Here is a 20,308-nt window from a genome sequence, read left to right on the forward strand (position 1 = left end):
AGTGTTTTGTAAATGTGTGTGTATTTTGAGCGCAGCGGTGTGTACCGCCAATGGAATACCGCGGTTGAAAGACCGCCGCAGGGATTCGTGGGTCGTGATATTGTGGGCGTATTCCTGTTGGCGTGACAGTGGAGGTTTTGTTTTCACCAGTTTATCACTGACCTTTGGTGTGGCGGACTTGTGTAGATGTCTAAATTTTGGCGGATTCTGAGCTGTGGGTCATAATGACTGTGGTGGAATTCCACGGCCGCGGCGGTGTGTTGGCGGTCTTCTGCACGGCGGTAAGTGGCATTTACCGCCAATGTTGTAATGAGGGCCCCTGTCCTTTTATTGAAGAAACTAATTCTCGGATGCAAAACTTAGTTAATAAGTGGTCTCAAAAGGAAAGGAGAGGCTCTGATTTGGAACAAAGAGTCAGTGATGTGCAGGATGAAATAATCTTTGCCTTTATGGATTATTGGAAGGTCTTGAAGGGAGTGACCCGATTTCATTTTTTTTTTGCTTCATTCTTTCCACACTTAGTGGATTTACCATCTTCTACAGTATTGAACATTCAGAGGGCACATCGCACAGAATATGGTCCTCAGAACTCTTCTTTATCTAAGCCATGTGATTATTTGTTTCTCTAATTTACTGATCTCTTGAGAGTTATTAATGCAGCAAAATCCAAAAAACACATTTCCTGGCAAGGAAGTAAGATCTTCATTTCACAATATGTGTCCAAAGCTACAGCAAACAGAAGAAAATTATTTTTGGATCTTCATGATTTGGGAGCTCGTTTTGGATTATTCCATCCTTGTTTGTTTAAAGTGACATATCAAAATAAGACAACTTCATATACATCTCCTGCAGGTCTTCGTGATTTTCTAAGATTACATTCTACAAACTCAGTGGAAACAGCTGGCCAATCTACATATTGACTACATGATTCTCTTAATCTACTATGCCCATTGTTAACTCTTATTGAGATGCAGCTGGTGGCCCTTCATTTGTAGTTTATATATTATTTATATATTGATGTTATTATATGTCTTTTTTGTTAATATATTTGTTTCTTTTTTTACAGGTTCCTGGTGTTTTCTATATTATTACTCTTGCACGTATCATTTGTCTCTTGATGCGATTTGTTTCCTTGCTGTGCCATCTTCAGTCTGTGCTGTCACCACCCCAATTCTATTGTTCATTCATATCAGGTATGTTTTTACAGTCATCTTTATTTGGAATGTACTGTCTTTTCTTTTTTTCTTGAATATCTTCAATCTTTTTTCTTATTGTTTTCTCTTCACTCGTTCTTTCCTTTGTTATCCTTGTTTTCCTATCCCTTATATGTTTCTTCAGTTACTTACTTTACAAGACCCTTTGTGTGTGTATATGGTTATGCAACGTAAAATTCAGAGTTATTTCCTGGAATGCCAAAGGTTTTTTTAATCCGATAAAAAGGCAGATAATTATATTCCATTTAGCTAAATATAATCCAGGTTTGGTCTTTTTACAAGAGACCCACTTGACTGATTATGAAGCGCTGAAACTTAAAAGAGGTTGGGTGGGTAATGTTTTTACTGCTCTACATCTAGGAACAAAAATTGAGTAATTTTGCTTTGCCATAAAAAATTATCAGTCAGTGTTCTTTCTCAGGACTCAGATTCAGAAGCAGATGGGTCTTTGTGAAATTAATTATTAATGGGATTTCATTGACTATTGGTAACAGTTATGGTCCTTATCAATCAGATTATCTTTTTTGGCCTAGCATTACTAAACAATGTATGCGATATAATGATGATGTTTTTTCTACTTGGAGGGGATTGTAATTATAGATCCTTTTATAAATAGGTAATCCACAGTCAAATTTTCTCCCCACAAAATGCATAAACAATTCAAGGCACTTCTATCACAATGCAATCTAGATGAATCATGGAGAATCTGTAATCCTGACAGCAGGGATTTTTCATTTTATTCTCCACCACATGCTCCTTATCTAGTCTTGATCATATTTTTATTTCAAAATCAATTTCCAAAAATCTTATCAATTCCTCCATTGAATCTATGGTTATATCTGATCATGCTCCAGTCATTACGGATTTTGATTTACTCCTGGTACATCCCAAGTCCAATAGATGTAGATTTAACAATTCTTTGCTACTTGATTCTAAATTTTCAACATCCTTTATTGCTTTTGTGGAGGAGTTCTTTAAATTCAATGATGATTCTCATATTTCCCCGCAATTGTTTTGGGATTCATTTAAGGCTGCAGCTCGTGGGCATATAATAAATTTTGTTTCTAATAAAAGAAAAGCTTATTACGCACAACATCAATCTCTACTTCTAAAAATTGTGGGGTCATTACGACCCTGGCGGAAGGCAGAGAACCGGCGGTAAGACCGCCAACAGGCTGGCGGTCTTACCTTGTGGAATTATGATAATGGCGGTTACCGCCATGGTCATCCGCCGGTTCTCCGTTCCGGCCGCCAGGGCGGAGATGACCGCCGGGCTGGAGACATGGGTCTCCAGCCCGGCGGCCGTCACTATACCGCCGGCGGTATTTGGACCCGGCTTACCGCCGTGGATTTCCAGCGGTTTGAACCGCCATGAAATCCATGGCGGTAAGCACTATCAGTGCCAGGGAATTCCTTCCCTGGCACTGATAGGGGTCTGCCTCACCCCTCACCCCCACCCCGACTCACTCCCCTACACCCCCCACCACCCCTGCCACCCCCCAAAGGTGGCAGGGCCCCCCTCCCCACCCCGACCCCCAACATCACATAACTCACACAGACCCGACACGCATGCAGGCACCACCAACACACACGCACACACACCGACATACATGCCAACATCCACACACACAGTCAGACATGCACACCCACATTCAAACATACACGCACACATCCATACAGACATACCCACAGACATACACACACTCATTCCCAAACACGCATCACCCCCACAAGCATACACGCACTCACACACCCCCTCTACATATTCAGACGCACACCCCCATGCATGCACACAACACACAACACCCCCCACCCCCCTCACCTAATGGACGATCGACTTACCTGGTCCATCGATCCTCCAGGAGGGGACGGGAGGCATGGGGAGGCACCGCCGACACCACACCACCAACAGAGCACCGCCACAGCAAATCACAGGACGTGATTCGCTGGGCGGTGTTCTGTAGGTGTGGTGGTGGAGCAACCTCCACTTCCCCGCCTCCCGCCAGTATGGCTGTTGGTGGCTCTCCGTCCGTAAAGGGATGGAGAGCTGCCAAAGGTCATAATGGGCCGAGCGGCAAACCGCCTGCACTGGCGGTCTTCCGCACGGCGGTCCCTCTGCAGTCTTTAAAAAAGACCGCTGAGTTCAAAATGACCCCCTAAATGTTTAGAACATCAATATTATTCCTCTTCTTCTAACTGTAACTTACCAGAACTAATTCAAGCAAAATTGCAATTCAATAAAATATCTTTGGATAATGCCTCTTCCTTTCTTCTAAGCAGTAGTTCATGCTACTATGGAGGTCGAAATAGAGCTGGAAAACTTCTTGCTAATTATTTAAAAGCCCGAAAACAATGCCACACAGTGAAGTCTAACAGTACTGATACTGGTAAGTCTCTTTTTAAGGATGATGATATTTTAGCTGAATTCGTCAAATATTATCCAACACTCTATACTCCTGAGTCGATCCTGTGCTCCTTAGAGATAGATTACTATTTAAAGAAAATTCCAAATCCCAATAAGATTTGATGTCTCTTCTCTTGAAGTAAATATTTATTCACCAGAAATTCTTAATGCCCTTCATTCTCATAAAAAAGGTAAGACTCCTGGTCCGGATGGATTCACGGTGGAATTTTTCCTGCATTTTTCAAATATCCTGCTTCCCAAACTTTTACTGCTTTTCCAGTTCTTCTGAAAATCAGGATATACAGGGGGAACTTTTCATGAAGCCACTATTTGTCTTATCCCAAAGGAAGGTAAGGATCATATTTTTTGTAAAAATTACTGGCCAATTTCTCTGCTTGATACAAACTATAAAGTTTTTGCTAAATTGTTAGCCTTATGTCTTGACCCTGTTTTGCCTGCAATGATAGGTAAGGAACAAACTGGATTTGTCAAAGGTAGACTTGCTTCTGATAACTCTAGAATATTTTTAATGTAAAGTATCCACTCTTTCATACTCCTTAGCAGCAATTTCCATAAACGCTGAGAAAGCGTTTGATCGAATATACTGTTTTTTTTAATTAAAAGCCTTAGCTGGGCATGGCTTAGGGCCCCATTTTATTTAATTTATTTCTTTGCTTTATCATTCTCCAATGACATCAGTTTTGGTTAATGAAAAATTGTATAGATATTTTTCATTAAGTCGTGGCATTCGTCAAGGTTGTCCGCTCTCTCCTCTCTTATTTATCTTAGCTCTAGAACCATTTTTATCCTGTATTAGAAATAATATTAAAATTGAAGGCTCCCAATATGGTGAGAAACACTTAAAACTAAAGGCATATGCAGATGACATACTTTAATATATTTCAAATCCTGAAATCTCGATACCGTTTCCCCTCCAGGAGATAGAGGATTTCCCTTGACTTCAGGTTATAAGATAAATTCGGATAAAACTGAAATCCTCCCTCTAACAAAATTTTGTTTTAGACCACTCTGTGCTATTACTGGCTTTCATTGGAATACGTCCAAGATTAAGGCCCTGATTACAACATTGGCGGTAAGTGCTGCTTAGCACTATGCTGACTGCCACCAACATTCCGCGACCGCGGCGATATAACGCTACCCATATTATGACCCACACATAGAAATCGCCACAATACGTGCACACTAACAAGTCCGCCAGCCCAAAGGTCAGTGATAAACTGGCGATACCAAAACCCACACCGTTACGCCAACAGAAATAAGCGCACAGCACCATGACCAACGAATCACTGCGGCGGTCATTAAGATGCGGTAATCCATTGGCGGTACACGCCGCTGCACTCAAAATACACACCACCACCACTTTGGACAATTCAAAATACACACACCTGACACACATACACACACCACACCCACAACACTAAAAAAAAACCCACCCACAATCCTTTACGACCCAAAGATTTTGGCAAGTGAGAGAGAGACAAGCCAGGAGCACCCACTGAATCTGAGCCACGAAACGCCATCACCCATACACCATCCACGCACTTCATAGCACACACCCCACCACTTCACCCCACACACCCTGACACATACCACTCACACTACACCCATGAAACCATGAAGACACCCCAGGTTCTCAGAAGAGGAGCTAAGGGTCATGGTGGAGGAAATCATCCGGGTAGAGACACAGCTATTCAGATCACAGGTGCAGCAGACGTCCATTGCTAGGAAGATGGAGCTATGGATGAGAGTTGTGGACAGGGTCAACGCCGTGGGACAGCACCCAAGTACAAGGGATGACATCAGGAAGAGGTGGAACGACCTACAGGAGAAGGTGCGTTCTGTGATTGCAAGACACCAGATGGCAGTACAGAGGATTGGCAGTGGACCCCCACACCTCCTCCCCCACAACTAACAACATGGGACGAGCAAGTCTTGGCGATCATGCATTCTGAGGGTGCATTAGCAGCAGGAGTACTGGACTCTGGTAAGTCAAATCTTTACTACTTTATCCCCCCCCCCACTTGCATGCCATCACAAACTCCTACCCCTACCCTCACCTCATCACTCCACCACCTCACATATACCCCACCATCACAACCCATCCATCCCAATACCAAGTCCTACATGCAATAACAATGCATGGACCCCCATCACAGACCTGGATGGACACCCATCACCACAGAATTCACACTAGTGACAATCACAACTCACACAAGCCAAAGCTGCCTTGCTAATAACAACCACAGAGGGAAACATATCTTTGCACAGGATGGCACACGCAGATACAATAACACTGCATTTACATCCCCAAAGGACCCCCACTCAACGTCACTGGAGAGGAGGTGCCAGCCATATCCAGTCCCCCCCAGAAGAGGCCCACAGTGATGACAGAAACTCTGCATGCCTGGATCACGATAACCAACCTGGCCCATAAGGGACCTCTAGACAGTTGGTTACCCAGGCACAGTCCCAACCCACCACAGAGCATCCCCCCTCTGGAAACACCAGCACAGCACCCACCCAGTGGACCCATCCTTCTGTCCCCAGGACACGTCAATTAGCAGTGTGTCAACCACTACAGGGACCCCAGGCAACTCCACAAACACAGGATGATCAGGGACCTGGGGTCAGTGGCAGTGGGCACATTGTTCAGGGGACAGAGGCACAGGACAACAGGGAAGCTGGGAGGACTGCTGTGGGACAGGGGAAGGACAGGCCCAGGGAACCAACTCTCCACGAGGCACTCACCAACATCCTGGGAGCATACCACCATTCCCAGGAGACCATAGGCCAGATACTGACCAAGCTGCAGGAGACCCAGCGGCTGCAGGAGGGACAGGACCTGGGGATCAGGGAGGACCTGAGAGACATCCACACCACCCTGGTCACCATGTAGGGATTCTGGCAGCCATGGCCAACACCATGAGGGACGCAGTGGCACAACAACGGGCCCCTGACACTAGCCACACAGAAGAACAGCCCTCCACCTCCGCCGACGCTAGTGGACAGGAGGACCCACCACAAGCACAACAGGCCACCAGCACCCCAACCCCTGCAGAATGAGAACCACCACGCAAACAGTCCCTGCGATCCAGGCAGAAGCCAGAGAACATTGGCAAGACCCCCACCAGGAAATAAGACTCTCCTGATTGTCACCCTTGTGTCCCACTCTGTCACCCTGTCCACCTTGAAGTGCCATTGCTCCCCTTCATATGGCCCCTTGGACAATGCACCTGTGATACAAATAGACTGGACTCTACCCTGGACTTTCCTCCATCATCAACCCAGACCACTGCAATACCCCCTCCACTTATCAGCACCAAAAGAGCGCCTTTGGAACAAAATCAAATATGGAGTTTGTCAATTGTTTGACACATGTATTAGTTTCACAAACTGTAAACATTGCAATTCAAATGTACAGTAATATCCACATAATTATGGCCTGTAGTGGGCAGCAGTAAACACACCAGGAGCCAGAGTGGGGCACAGAGATCTGAAAACAGAGATTCCAAAGGGTACAGTAAGTGGCCATAGATATAGGGAATTCAGGCTGCTATCTTCAATGTGAAGACAAAACTGCAATGGAAGGTGAAGTTACAGTGTCTTACCTCTGTGTCACTGGAAGTACTGTTGAATTGGTGTAGTTCTGTTGTCCACATCTTTTTCCTCTGCCTCCACTTCGTCACTGTCCACAGGCTCCACCGCTGCCACACGAACATCCCCAGGCTCATTCTCCTGCAGAAAAGGCACCTGGAGTCTCAAAGCCAGGTTGTGCAACATGCAACATGCAACATGCAACATGCAACGATGATCTGGCACACCTTCTTGGGTGAGTAGTACAGGGATCCACCTGTCAGATGGAGGTACCGGAATCTGGCCTTCAGGAGGCCAAAGGTTCGCTCAATGATCCTGCCTGTTCACCCATGTGCCTCATTGTAACGTTCCTCTGCCTTTGTCCTGGCATTCCTCACTGGGGTCTGTAGCCATGAGAGGTTGGGGTATTCAGACTCACCTGCAAATATCGAGGGATACCTGTTAGCCACACACTCACCCTTAGGGCCAAACCCACACCCTTATACCTACATCAACTGGGTGGGGACCATGGGTTCACCTATTAGCCACACCTGGTGCCTCTGGAGTTGAGCCATCACATATGGGATGCTGCTATTCCATAGGATATAGGCATCATGCACACAGCCAGGATACTTGGCATTGACTTGGGAGATGCACTGGTCTGCCAAACACTTCATCTGCACATTCAGAGAGTGAAAGCTGTTTCTATTTCTGAACACTTGTCCATTTCTCTGGGGGGGAAGAATGCAATATGTGTACCATCAATGGCACCAATGATGTTGAGGATATGTCCAAGTGCATAGAAGTCAGCCTTCACTGTGGCCAAATCACCCACCTGGGGGAATACGATGTAGCTGTGCGTGTGTTTCAGCAGGGCAGTCAACACTCTGGTCAGCACATTTGAGAACATAGGCTGTGACATCCCTGATGCCATGGCCACTGTCGCTTGGAAGGAACCACTTGCCAGGAAATGCTGCACTGACAGGACCTGCACTAGAGGGGGGATACCTGTGGGTGGCGGATAGCTGAGATCAGGTCTGGCTCCAATTGGGCACACAGTTCTTGGATTGTGGCCCTTCAGGTCTGTAGGTGAGGATAATGTACCTGTCCTCCATTGTCACCAGGTCCATCAGGGGTCTGTACACGGGGGATGTCTCCATCTCCTATTCATCCTCAGTGGTTGAACTCTAGGGTGAAGACGGTGAGCAGAAGGTCATATTTACAAATATTTCAACATTGATATGCAATTTTTGCTTTACAGAAACAGTATGTGAACTTGTAAGTCAGCTGATTTGCCAATGTCTGCTGTGACGCAGTAAGGTGCCATGACATGTGCCCCCCTGAAATGACGGCTGCCTGACCTGTGAGGAGGGACAAGTTGAAATGAGGTAATTCCGCTTGTGTTGTGCGCCGTTGTGGTCGCCAGTCGTTGACCGCCGCGCAACACCGCATTGGTTTTCATTGGGCTCTATGGGTTCCAGGAGCCAATGTCGATGTATGCCGGCAGTGACGGTATGCTCCGCCGCGGACGTGACTGCCATTTTCTATCTGTGCACTCACTTGCTACCTGACCTTCAACAGGAGAGGACCTACACTGCAAGTGCTGCTGTGACCTGTGTCTGGAAGCGACAATGGATCGAGTGTCTGGGGAAAGGGCCCTTCCTTCACTTCGGAGGAGTTGGAGAGACTGGTGGATGGGGTCCTACCCCAGTACACTTTACTCTACGGTCCTCCAGACAAACAGGTGAGTACACTGTGAGTATGATGCGTGGGCCATGAATGTATGGATTGCTGTGTGTGTAAGCCTCGTGTAGGGGGGTTTGAGGAGTCCTGGGCAGAGTGCTGCATGGATAGTGGCCAATGTATGTGCGTAAGAGGATGGGGGGATATGTTGGGCCATGAGTATAATAGTTCAGATGGTATGACTAATACCTTTTCTGATGTATTTTTTCTGCAGGTCAGCGCCCATCAGAAAAAAGGTATTTGGTGCGCCATCGCCAACGAGGTGCGGACCCTGGGGGTCTTTGACAGACGGAGCACCCACTGCCACAAACGGTGGGAGGACCTGTGCCGCTGGACAAGGAAGACAGGGAGGCCCAGCTGGGGCTGGCCTCCCAACGAGGAACGGGTGCCTGTCGTGCCCTGACCCCCTTGATGTTCTGCACCCTGGTGGTGGCCTATCCGGAGTCAGATGGGTGCTTGAAGGCATCACAGCAGCCACAAGGGGGTGAGTACAGATCCTGAATCATGACTTTGCACGTGTTAAGGTATTACCTGGGTGGGGGATGTGGGTTGTTGGTGCCCCTAGGCCAGGGAAACCATGGCAGGGTATGTTCAATGATGGGCAAGCTCAGACACACTCCAACCCCAATAATGTTAGTGGGCATCTTCTACTGGACAGGGTCCTGTGGGTTTCAGGCGTGCTACTAATGGCATTAGGCACTGTACCCCATGGGCTGGTGACTAGCATTGTAACTGGTAGTGCATGCCCTAGTGCATAGGGCTGTTCCCAATGAGTTGTGTACGCCAACGGTAGTGTTGTTGCTGGCATTGACCAAGTGTATCCTCTGTCTTCCCCCAACTTTTTGTTTTGTCACCCTGTCCTTGTGTGCATTAGCATCATCTGGCAGAGGAGCAGAGGCACCGGCGATGGAGGGAGTTGCATCCCACATGGGCCTGGAGGGCGAATCCATTGATGGTGAGGGCACCAGTGGGATGAAGGCTGATGGGAGCACCACAACAGAGACAGACGGGGACACTACCAACAGCAACACTTCTCCGATGTCGGCTCCCTGGCAGTGGCGGACACCTCTGTGGCCACCCAAACTACAGGTACAGCCGCCACCCCTGTACCTGCATCACCTTCCCAGCAGCCCCTCAGCATGTTTCCCTGCCCGCTCACCCAGGAGGGTGGGCATCTCCTTTGCCCCAGGTACCTCAGGCCCTGCCCCAGTCAGCCCTGCTGCCCTTCAGTGAGGAGGCTATTGACCTCCTGAGATCCCTCTCTGTTGGGTAGTCAACCATACTGAATGCCATCCAGAGTGCAGCAGGGCATTTGCAACAAACAAATGCATACCTGGAGGGCATTCACTCTGGCGTGGTGGCCCAACAGAGAGCATTCCAGGCTCTGGCCAATGAACTGATGGCAGCCATTGTGCCTCTCTCCAGCCCCCCCCCCCTCCAGCTTCCTCTACCCAGTCACAATCCCCTCAACCCCAGCCTATCCCAAGCACACTTTCAGACAAGCAATCACCCAAATCAACACACAGAAGTGGCTCAGGCAAACACAAGCACCACACTTCATCTCACAAGCACTCACAAAAGCACCATCCACAGGCAGACACACCAACATCCACTACCTCCACTGTGTCCCCCTCCTCCTCATCGTCCACCTCCCTCCCAGTAGCATCTCCACTCACACCTGCATGCAGTATATCCTCATCCACTACCTCCATTACCAGAGCGCCTATCACTACACACCCCTCACTGGCAGTCACCACCCCCACATCCATGCATCTGTCCCCTGTGTCCTCTCTCACTGTGTCTGTGCACCCTCCTCCAAAAGTACACAGACGCAAGCACACAGACACCCAACAGCCATCCACCTCACAACAGCATCCAGCCCATGCACCTGCCCCCAAACACAGCAGACTGACACCTCCTACAACCACTCCCTCTTCCTCCACTCCCAACACCCTCTTCCCACACCAGTGTCCCTAAGAAGCTTTTCCTCGCCACCCTTGACCTATTCCCTATTCCTCCCCCCTTCGTGCTTCACTTCGGGCAAGGGTGACAAGATCCTAGCCCAGCACCTTACTCACCCAGTCCACGGCCACTGTGATTTCACAGTAACTGCAGGTGTGAAAGGCTTCAAGGAGGCACCCGTCAGCCCAGCCAGTGTGCCAGCACCACCTGCCAAGGCCAAGATGGGTCTGCCACCTAGCAAGGGCAAGAAGGGGACACCAGCCAGCAAGGGGAAGGAGGCAAAACCCTCTGCCAAGGGCAGGAAGGGGCACACAACACCAGCCATGGCACTTCAGCCGTCCGAGGCTGCAGGTGAAGACCTGGAGGCTACCACCACCACTGCCAGCACTGGCACCTGCACCGCAGCCAGCACCGCCACCTGCACCTGCACTGCAGCCAGCACCGCCACCTTTACCGTGGCCAGCACGCCACATGTAATGCCTCCAGCAGCACCACTGCCAGCAGCAGCCTCAGTCGGCAGCCATCCGAGGCTGCAGGTGAAGGCCTGGAGGCTACCACCACCACTGCCAGCAGCACCACCTGCAGCACAACTGGCATCCACTGAGCAGCTGTCAGTACTGGCGAACAGTGTGTAGTGGTGACTACATAGGCTGTAGTGTGTCCTGGCCCTGCAACACCTGTCAGTGTGACACACAGGTGAGAGACTGTGACCTTGCCCCATCCAGGATGTAGCACACTGGGCACAAGGCCCACTCCAGAACCAGTGGAAGAAGGCATCCACTCAGCCCCTTCTTGCCAGGTTGAAGCACACTGGGCACAAGGCCCCCTCCAGAACCAGTGAAAGAAGGCATCCATTCAGCCCCTCCTTGCCAGGGTGAAGCACAATAGTCACAAGGTCCCCTCTAGAACCAGTGGAAGAAGGCATCCACTCAGCCCCTCCTTGCCAGGATGAAGCACACTGGGCACAAGGCCCCCTACAGAACCAGTGGAAGAAACCACCCACTTGAGAGACTGTGGCTTTGCACTCCCCAGGACCAAGCAGTGGGCAAGCCACCCACTTGAGAGACTGTGGCCTTGCACTCCCCAGGACTGAGCAGTGGGCAAACCACCCACTAGAGAGACTGTGCCCTTGCACTCCCCAGGACAGAGCAGTGGGCAAACCACCCACTAGAGAGACTGTGGTTTTGCACTCCCCAGGACCAAGCAGTGGGCATGGAGCCCCCTCCAGGCCAGTGGTGTTGTATCATCTTCTGGCTGAGGTGCCCCCCCATTCACCGTCCCCCTGAGGTGCCTGTGTGTTTTCGACCTGATGCCCCTGCAGTGTTCCTTCCGTATTGAGGCAGGAGTCAAGCGTGGCCTTGGAATATGTGTTTTGTCCCAGTGGGCCACGGACATTCTGGAGTGGGCATTGTCCCTCCTTTTGTATGTATTGTACATATTGTTTGTTGCTTTAAGAACGTATTTGTCTATATTTATAATATTACTCTCAATTTAATCCATTCCTTTTGTCCTTGCATTATTCCTGAGGGTTACAGGGTTACGTGGTTACGGGGTTTTATATGTAATGTTGTTGCATCTGTTTGTGTCTGTCTGTTGGGGGTTGTGGTGTTGGTGTGTGTGTCACTCTCTTTTTCCTCCCCCCTTCCTTGTGTGCTAGGGGCAGTACTCACCGTGGTCATCTTCCCCGGCGTTCATGCTCCTTGTGTATGAGAAGGTACATCAGCATTCGGAAAAAGTGCAGCTCGGGCTCCATGGCATTGTGGTTCTTCCTTGAGTGCTGAGAAGTGAGTCGTTTCCCTTCAGAGTATTGTTTCCACCATGCCTTTGATGGTGTTGGTACCACCCCGGAAGAGCTGGCGGATAGGCGTGTTGTAATGCAGTGGGCGGTACATTGTCTTCCGCCTGGCTGTTGGCGGTTACCGCTGTGGTGTTTGTTGCCACCGCCGTGGCGGTTGGTGTGTTAAAGTGGCTGTTTGTGTTGGCGGTTTCCACCGTGGTCATGATTCCAAATTTTTTACCACCGGCTATTGGCTTGGAATGAGTGCCTAAATATTTCGGTATTTGGTTTACCTCTTCCATTAAAAAGTCCATTGAAGTAAATATCTTTGATGCTTTAGAGAAAATTGATAGATCCCTTCTGTTATGGAATCCTTTATTTTTATCTTGGTGGGGTCGTCTTGACTCTATCGAAATGATGATTTCTTCTATCATTTTATATATTCTATCCATGATTCAGATTTTTTTTCAAACAACTTGATTCAAGATTATCTAAATTCCTTTGGAACAATAAGAAATCTAGGATTTCTTTTAGTCAACTTCCTCATTCTAAACAGGAAGGTGGATCCAACTTTCCTGATTTTCGACTTCACCATAATTCTTTTTCTTTGCATCAAGCTTCTAGATGGATTTCCTTGTCAAGTTCTCCGTTTACCCCCTCATGGTTGGATATTGAATGTATTTTCTTCTACCGTTTTCTACTCATGAGGTGGTGTCCTTTTCATATAATATTTTGATTATCTCCTCCTGCTTCTTGAACATGCTTGTGCTCTTCTACGCTCTCATTATTTATCTCCATCTGTCACTTATTGCTCTCTTCTAAACTTCCCTCTTTGGTATAATCATCTCAGAACTATCAATAAAAAACCTTTATTTTGGAAATCTTGGAGACAAAAAAGCATAGCATGGGTCAAAGTCTTATTTTCCAATGACAGTCCACTTTTGTGCTTGCAATTCCAACATCTATTTAACTGCTTTAACTCCTTCATTCCTAAATCTCTTCTTATTATTAAGATTATCCTTGACATATTATTTTCATTGCCAACTTCCCCTTCTTCTTCAGAGTTGCCTTCATCCTTGTCTTCCTTTCCTACCTCTTTTCCTAAGGCACCAAGGGCCAGATGTAGCAAACTTTTTGCACATCGCAAACAGCGAATTTCACTGTTTGCGATGTGCAAAAAAGCACATCGTGATGCCCAATCCCCGTTTTGCGAGTCGGTAACCTGGTTACCGACTTGCAAAACGGGACTGCGAGTCACAATTAGGAAAGGGTGTTCCCCTTCCTAATTGCGAGTCGCAGCGCAATGCTGCATTGCTTTGTGACCGCGAACGCAGTCGCAAAGCAATCGCAGTCACCACCAGTGTCACACTGGTGGTAACCCATTCACAAAAGGGAAGGGGTACCCAAGGGACTCCTTCTTCTTTGTGAATGGCATGGAAAACAATTTTTAGAGCAGGAACTGGTCCAATGGACCACTGCCTTCTCTGAAAAAATGAAACAAAAACGTTAAATTTTTTCGGGTTGTAATGCATCTCGTTTTCCTTTAAGGAGGACGGGCTGCATTACAAAAAAAAAATGCTTTATTTAAAAGCAGTCACAGACATGGTGGTCTGCTGTCTCCAGCAGGCCACCATCCCTGTGATTGCTGCGAGTCTCAAGGGGGTCGCAAATTGCGACCCACCTCATTAATATTAATACGGTGTGCCTTTGCGACCCGTTTGCGAGTCACAGATGGTGTCAGGGACACCATCCTGCATTCTGAATTGCGACTTCCAAATTGCAAGTCTCTCCGACGTACATCTGGCCGCAAATATCTATAGACTTTTTCATTCTTCTATTTTGACAATAACTAAATCTAAAATTGAATCTCTGTGGGAATTGGATTTGGGTTGTACCTGGACTATTCCACTCTAGAACATGATATGGCATAGGTCGTATAAAATATCTAGATCAGCTTCTACCACATAATCATTGTTTTTTCTTTATCACAGACTTTATTTTACCCCCTCCACCATACTTAAATTTTCTGGCCCATATTAATACTTTTTGACGCACAACTGCGCCAACGCAGTTGTGCGTCAAAAATTTTACCGCCGGCTAACACCATTCCAACGCGCCATGCGGGCGCCTTATTTATGGAATGACGTTAGCCGGCGCTGCGGACTGGTGTGCGTAAAAAAAAAAGACTCACACCAGGCAGCGCCGGCGTATGGGAAAATGGGGGTTGTGCGTCAAAAAATGGGGCAAGTCAGGTCTGAGGCAAAATTCAGGCCTCAAACCGGATTTGCGCCATTTTTTTTTTACGCCCAACCTCCATTGACATGACTCCTGTCTTAGCAAAGACAGGAGTCATGCCCCCTTGCGCAATGGCCATGCCCAGGGGACTTATGTCCCCTGGGCATGGTCATTGGGCATAGTGGCATGTAGGGGGGCCCAAATCAGGCCCCCCTATGCCACAAAAAAAGTCGGAAAAAAATACTTACCCGATCTTACCTTTCCTTCCCTGGGATGGGTCCCTCCATCCTTGGGTGTCCTCCTGGGGTGGGCAAGGGTGGCAGGGGGTGTCCCTGGGGGCAGGGTAGGGCACCTCTGGGCACCTTCCGAGCCCACAGGTCCCTTAACGGCTGCCCTGACCCAGGCGTTAAAAAACAGCGCTCATCAGGCTGTGTGTCGCTTTTTAAGGCCCACCCCCTCCTGTGCGTCAAAATGACGTCAGAGTATAAATATGGGGCACAGGCCTTAAAGTCATTTTTTGGAAGGGAACGCCTACCTTGCATATAATTAACGCAAGGCTGGTTCCCCCTTCCAAAAAATGACGCACATAGTGGAATTTTGACGCCCGCGGGGTTGGACGTCAAAGTATAAATATGGGGTAGGGTTTGCGCCGATTGTGCGTCAAATTTTTTGACGCACATTCGGTGCAAACAGAGTATAAATATGCCCCTCTGTATCCTCAACTTCAAATTGTTGGTCATGTGACAACCAAAAGGGAGATCTTATGCATATCCTCTTTGAATGTCCTCCCACTTGCAATTTTTGGAGAAAAGTTTGGTGTCAGCTCACCCCCATTTTTCATTTGCCATCCCAATTATTTCCCTCTGCGCTCTTCCTAGTTAGTTTATCTGATGATATTGCTTCGGATGGTGATAATTTAAAGTTGTTAGATTTTATGTTAGCTTTAGTCTTTCAGCAAATTACCCTTAATTGGAAAAATTCATCCAATATTTTCTATAATGGTATAATGTTTGCCACTATCATAAGCTAGATAGTGCATTTACCTCTTTATGATGCCCCTCCATTAATACAGATCTGTATTGGTTACCTCTGACTACTTATCTTCATGCTGTTGCTTGCAAACCTATTTATCGTACATTATCTGAAACTTTTAAGCCACCGTAAATGGTTTGCTTTCTCTGTTCTTGATTGTCTTTAATTTCAATTTTAATATATGCTTTTAATTATATTTAATGTTTTCTAGTTTTTAATATACATCATACCTCTCTCCTTTTTATTGCTCTTGTTCTTTTTTATTGTTTACCTCCCCCTTTTTTCCCTGTTTATCACCTATTACATTTAAAATGTTAAACAGCTTTTTCAGTTCCTTTCACATTTATACTGTTATCGTTGAGGCTGACATTTTGTAGTGTTGTTATGAGTTTAATATGTATTTGATTTCAATAAAGCTGATTTATCTTAAAAGAAGTGGCATGATCCAGTCTACAACAGTTGGTCGTGTCATAGCTTGGCCATAGTGCAGATGTCACCAATCATAACATGAATACCATTTTGTGAAGACCGACCTCTAATGTCCAACAGTGCCTGAAGCTCTGTCGGTAGCACAATCAAAAACATATTCAACAACAGACAGGGGACATATGATAGATTCCCAATTACAGGATAACATAACTATTGAGCCAATGAGCAGTGTTAGGAGTGAGAGATCACATGGCAGTTTCCCCAGGGTCTATTGACATTGCATGAAGGCACATGCCAAATGTCTTGCACAGCATGTCTGGGAATATCCTCACACACCTGCCACTATACCAATGCTTTCCTAATCCTTTCTAAAGAATATTGTTGTACTAGTTTGTGAGTAAGGTCGATCATAACTGCCACAGCCACCAGGTTGCACCTACTAAATGCTTATAAAATAAGCCTACAACTGTGATTAAGGCAATCATATCATGCTTAAATGTTCAGCTTAATGACAAGTTGGAAACCGCAACAGTTTCATCACAGAACTACTGTAGAATTCCTTCTCCCTCTTGAGAGCATTATTTCGGATCAATACAGTTTAACCTTCATGACAGTCACTAACATCTCTCCAATGCCATCTAACAGGGTGACTCTTGGACAAACAAAGATCCCCATGTAAACTACTGACTCTGGCATATAAACTATTTACAATTGTGCTCAATACCCAGTGCTTGATTTGTAAAAGAATGTTTTGAGGACCAATGGTTTGCTCAGAAGCCCCCAGACTGGCGCTATTGTGGATGCGAGACACCAAGGCTGTGTAGTCTTAATTCCACCTCATGCCTATTTCTTCCACCATCAGACACTCTCTGATCTTTCATCTTACTCTTTCAGATACTTTTCTTTTTCATATCTGCTTTCTTTCTTTGTCACAGTTTTTCTATGTTTCTCTTCCTCCTTCTTTTCACCTTTGGAGTTTTGTTTTTCTCTCTCTCACTTTTGGTCAAAGTCTAATGAGGAAAAATAAGTGTTTTTCCCCAGAAATGAGTGCCGGTGGTCCTCACCTGAACCACTTGCTCAAATTATGCACTTCTTCTATCTCACATAGCTGCTCGCATGCTAAGCCACATCCTGCTCATCACTCTCTGCCAACTTTAATATTTTAGATGTTTTCAACCCCCTCTGGGCTCCTTCAAATTTCAGATTCCTTGACTTCCTTTGTCCCCTCAAATGTGATGTCTGATCCAGCCAGATGAGTCCACCTTCCTTCTCGGAAACAAGAATAATTGTTCTTCATTTCAAGAAGGATGGTGGACTCAGCTGGCAGGAAAACATACAGCTGCCCCCCTTTTTTCCTGACTCGTCTTTTGTGCTCTAATGCAAATCCCAACCTGCCCACACATCGTAATATTTACGCAATTTTGTTTGTGCATACTATGTTATTTCAGCTTAAATCTTATATCTCGCTATTGTGTATCGCTCACTTAAATGTGGAGCACGGCTGACAATGTTGTTATGGGGAGTCATCTTCAACACTTTTTTCTGAAAAGCTTACCAATTTAGTATCTACTCAAATCTTTAAAAAAATGAATTAATTAGCCTTGAAGTTGAACACACTATATTGTACAAACAGGTGAAACAATCATACAACAGCATCACATGAAGCTCGTTCCGAGTTTAAGTGATCTTCGACCTCTAAGGCTTGAAATGTGAAGTGCTTACTTTGACCGTACGGTAAGATAATATGTTGCTCCACAAAGGCCAACAAATATGCGACTTCCTACAATCATCACATCTGGCTTCCTCCACACTCTTAAATTCATCATTGCAATGCTTTGCATGCTCAGAATCCTTTTTCAGTAGCAATGATATGTTGCAGTTACAATTAATACATTTCCAGCTATATTGTTTCTGACACTTGACCACCTCAAAAAAGGTTCTCATATTCCATTCTCTTATCCCTAGATGCAGTAAGACAGCTGAAGCTAGTAAAATTAACGTTACACATAACAATAGACACAAATTACATTTTCCTTTGCAAATGTCAGGTCATGTATATAACATCATTTTTATCCGGCCCCTGTGCTCCTCCACATTCTTTCAAAAGACAAAAAGGCCTACTTGGAAAGGGATGCTTCTCCAATGTCCCAAAAAATCTACAAGATTTCTGAAATGCTACTGACAATGACCTCAGACCATTGGCATCATTTGGAAATGATACATTCTGTAGAGAATAACTAAGACTGTGTAATCCTTATATTCAGGATACTTCTGGACGTAGTGATACACAGGCAAACTATCTGTGATACCTTTGTAGGAAAGTGGAATATTATGTGGTACGGCTGGGTAGCCTAACCATGTATTTATCACAGCCTCGGTCACAGACTCTCAGCTGAGTGTCATACCCACAGGATTTGCAGGGGGCAGGCCACACAACATCCCATGGAGGCAGGTCTACAGACTGTCTGCCAGCGGTGACGGCTGCTCAGTGGTGGTAGTGGTGCTGCTGCTGGTGGTTGTGGGGGGAGGCTCCAGCCCATCCCCTGCCTCCTCAGACAGCTGCCCACTGCTGGTGGTGATGGTGCTGCTCTTGCCAGTGGTTGTGGGGGGAGGCTCCAGCCCATGCCCTGCAGCCTCGGACGGCTGCTCAGTGGTGGTAGTGGTGCTGCTGCTGCTGCTGGTGGTGGTTGTGGGGAGAGGCTCCAGCCCATCCCCTGCAGCCTTGGACAGCTGCCCACTGCTGGTGGTGCTGGTGCTGCTGCTAGTGGAGGTTGCGAGAGAAAGCTCCAGCCCATCCACTGCAGCTGGAAGCTGCCCACTGCTGCTGGTGGTGCTGCTGCTAGTGCTTGTGGGAGGAGGCTCCTGCCCATCCCCTGCGCTTTGAACGGCTACCCACTGCTGATGGTTATAGTGGTGGTGCTGCTGCTGCTACTGGTGGTTGTGGGGGGAAGCTCCTGCCCATCTCCTGCAGCCTCCGATGGCTGCACAACCATGGTTGTTGTTGGGGGCTGCGACTGAGTCCCAGCACAAGGCCCCTTGTCCTTCCTGCCTGCCCTTCAGCGCAGCAGCTGAGGAGGGTTCCTTGCCTTTCCGGGCAGCACTTGGGACAGGCACCCTTTCCTTGAGATTGCCTGGTGCCCTTGATCCTGTACCACCACAGGTGGGTGTGGACATTACTGGGCCCATGGACTGGGTGGCTGAGGCGCTTGCCTGGGTTTTTGCCACCCTGGCCAGACATGAAGGATGGGGGGTGAGGTACGGAAGAGGTCAATGATGGAGAGGAAAAGCTGCTTAGGGATACTGGGGCAGGAAGAGGGAGGATATTTGGTGGTGGGGAAGAGGGAGTGGTTGTGGGAGGTTTCTGTCTGCTGTGTTTGGGTGTAGGTGCATTGGCTGGATGCTGGTGTGAGGAGGATGGCTCTTGGGTGTCTGAGTGCTTGCGTTTGTGTACCTTGGGTGGGGGGGACAGACACAGCGGGAGAGGACACAGGGGACGTGTGTATGGCTGTTGTGGTGGTGTCTGCCAGTGAGGTGTGTGTTCTGCTAGGTATGCTGGTGATTGCGGTAGTGGATGAGGATGTAGGGCATGCAGGTGTAAGTGTAGACACAACTTGGATGGAGGTAGAGGAGGAGGAGGAGGGGGACACAGTGGAGGCAGTGGATGTTGGTATGTCTGTATCTGGATGGTGCTTGTGTGAGTGTCTGTGGAATGATGTGTGGTGCTTGCGTTTGCCTGTGCCACTCTTGTGTGTTGTCCTGTGTGCATGCTCGTCTGCCTATGTGCTTGGGAAAGGTTGGGAGTGAGGAGGATGGGATTGGGAAGAGGAAGTAGGAGGGGGGAGGGGGGGAAAAAGGGATGATGGCTGCCATCAGAGGGGAGGCCAGAGCCTGGATTGATCTCTGTTGGGCCGCCAAGCC

Source organism: Pleurodeles waltl, chromosome 11 (genome assembly GCF_031143425.1).
Source record: "Pleurodeles waltl isolate 20211129_DDA chromosome 11, aPleWal1.hap1.20221129, whole genome shotgun sequence".
Taxonomy (NCBI): domain Eukaryota; kingdom Metazoa; phylum Chordata; class Amphibia; order Caudata; family Salamandridae; genus Pleurodeles; species Pleurodeles waltl.